The sequence below is a fragment of the Melitaea cinxia genome, chromosome 1 (assembly GCF_905220565.1).
Source record: "Melitaea cinxia chromosome 1, ilMelCinx1.1, whole genome shotgun sequence".
NCBI classification, from domain to species: Eukaryota; Metazoa; Arthropoda; class Insecta; order Lepidoptera; family Nymphalidae; genus Melitaea; species Melitaea cinxia.
The window spans coordinates 18,544,945-18,548,030 of record NC_059394.1 but is presented as its reverse complement, the minus strand read 5'-3'; the positions used below and the strand labels follow the sequence as shown (position 1 = coordinate 18,548,030).

General features: G+C 31.8%; 1 non-coding gene across 1 annotated transcript; it reads left to right on the top strand.

Moving 5' to 3' along the window:
- Positions 1-537: 537 nt before the first annotated feature.
- Positions 538-655, top strand: LOC123658477. The gene has a single exon (XR_006743885.1). It is a non-coding gene; the product is annotated as a U5 spliceosomal RNA (small nuclear RNA).
- The last annotated feature ends 2,431 nt before the right edge of the window (positions 656-3,086 follow it).

Genomic DNA, 3,086 nt, shown 5'->3' with positions numbered 1-3,086 from the left:
AGTGTAAGATCGGATATCCGAATATAATTCTCTAAAATATAAATGTGAGTACCTAAATCATAATATATAAGAATAAGTCCGGGTCGATGTGAAAACATTTAAAATTGACTTGTTTTGTATAATAGCATGCAGCAGTCGTAGCGTCAAACGCAAATCGAAGAGCGAGGCGTAAATTCTACGTTGTCAACAGGTATTTCGCAGTATTTAGGGTTGTATGATCTTACCCCTTGTTCGATCTTAGCCGAACGCACCTTATATTTGTTTATTAATTCTGTAGAAGATGGATGACTAGTATAATGAAAGAAACGTTTACCTTATTTGGATTTAAATATTAACTAATTATATGTGGGTTTCCTAACCTTTATACTTTCCAACTAGATGGCGTTTATTTGGAAATGAAATCTTATGGGGTTCGCATCACAGTTTTTATTTTAACATCTCGTCACTAGATGGCGTTGATCTAAAAGTGTAAAGTTCTGCATCGCGCTGGCCGGATTTTTATTGACAACCATATATAGTTTAAGCAGACGGCGTTAGATACTCTGGTTTCCCTTCAAAACGCATAAATCTTTCGCCTTTTACTAAAGATTTCCGTGGAGGGGAACACTCAAATGAGTCTTCCTAAATTTTTGTAATGCCTTACTTCGGTGAGGCTCAAAAGACATTAAAATATAAAAGTTATAGTTATTAATATAAACTATTTTATATTATGAAATTACTCTCTTATCGTACACGTCTAAATTAATTTATGGGATAGATCTGACAAAGAGTTATCCTAATCGTTAAATAAATTATATAAAAATTGAAATAAAACATGTAGCCTGTAGAGAATATTGGCGAGATGCACATGTATCGATTTATGTGACTATGTAGACGGTTTCCATATTCCGGTTCCAGAATTAGCCTGGTTTGTACGGTTAAATCTCGCGGTACCCACTCACCGCGTTATAGGAGGGTTGACTGTAGTTGACTAAATGACTACTTCTTAACCTCTTATAAGAATTAAGAAAACTTCTATTTCGACTTATTATTATTATTATTTTAAAGATATTTTCAATAAAAGAATGAGTTACCCTAATCCATATTTTATATGACCAAACAAAGGAAGGTTCAAATATTTACAGCTTGTAAGGTTTTTTTTTGTAAAAAAAAACTTATATTTTACACAAAAAAAATGGGAGAGAAAACCAAAACACAACAATAGTGCAATAATATTACTACTAACTACTACCACTACTAATACTAGCTTTAAGTCAATTATTGGAACGAAGTTCCTTACGGCAGGCTTGACATTTGGCTGGGCGACCGAACTGGGAAAAATGTGATACTAAAACCGTAAGAAAAATATATAAAGAAGTGACGTAATATTAGTCACAAAAACTAAAATATTACTAGCAAACTCTTGTCAAAATTATTTTTTTTAAAACCCTTGCTTGTTACTAGATTTTTTCATTAGAAATGAGTTTAACCCAGTAGGATAAAAAATTAACATGAATATAAGCCAAATGTTATGTAAAACTGTTATGTAAAAATAATCTTAACTATTAAATAAAACACCATATAATTTCTTAAAATTTATTTTCTATGCAACATAAAAAAATATCCATCGTAGTTACAATAAATTACCGTCACTTAATGCGAAATAAACAGTTCAATATTTATTATTCAACACAATACCGTCGCGCCAGTCACACAGTTATAAGGCAGCGCTTACGTTCCCCGTCTATTCATTTTAAATGCAGTCAATGTTGAACAATATACTTTTAAAATATTTCAAAAGCTACAATTAGTCATAATAGAGACACCTTCTAATAATTGTACAGTTATCCGAATCACTATTTTAATCAAGGATAGGGAAATTACGCGATATTTAAAATTGAAGTGTCTATATTATAACCCCTACAGACTTAGTTTTAACAAGATACATTCGACAATAAAAATACCTATTGCAACTGTTTCGTATTATTTATACATACATATAGTCGAACTTTTTAATACGAAATCGGTCAAATTAAATATACCAGCATATTTTTATTAAACCTTCATAAATATTAAATAATCGTGTTTCGTAATAAGCTAATAAATAATTCGGAATAAAAACCGGTACACATTTTGTGATATTCAAAAAACCGTATAAATGCTTATATTGTGCATGTATCGAACACGGGCGAGATATTCATTAAATGATATTCTTATTTCCTCTAAGAAGATAATATTTCCCTTACTGTCATAAGGCAAGTCTCGACTGACGGGTTGTTATTCTTTACAAGGTATAATGTAAAATGAACACATATAAAACTCTAATACACTTAGGGGGAAAGGCAGTGATGTATATCACCGTAATTTTTAGTTAGTCAACAATTTAACGTCATTTCGTCATTTTGAATGTTAACAATTACACCGAGAGTGAATTTATCATTCATTAACAGTACAGTTTCAATAAAAAAAAGCGACGAAAAACAGACGCGAATCGAACAAGGCATTCCTACTATTAATCAATATTAATATACATATATATTAGACAATAGACACGATAGTCTCCTCAACAAACAACTTAAAGGGGCTACTATAACAGTGCTTCAAATGTAATAATGCAATGTTAGGTACCAATGTTTACACAGTAAGCTCAAACTCAGAACGTGAGTGGGTTACGCAATTAATTATTTAAAATATTAGAGAGAACAATATTATATTAGAACAACGTTTCTATCGAATGGTTCAGTCGACGTCGGTCTAGTTTTAAAAACGTTGTCCAGATTACATCTGACCGACGTCTTCTGTTTTTTAAATAAGAGGAAATAACTTGGTTTCACCGCTTGGAATGTATCAGGACCCGACACCTTTCAGGCGCATAAATAAATAATAAATATATGAATTAACATTGCGTACGGCACCGTCGACCGAAACGTCACTGTAACGTCGGTCAAACGACATATCTTGACAGTCGCGTCGATCGACGGAACCTTTATGTTAAAGAAAAATAAATAAATAATGCGAACAATATATACTTAATACAGTTAAGTAGAGCGACAAGCGAACGCCTTAGCTGTCTAACATTAGATAACACGAGACCCTTAATACTAACA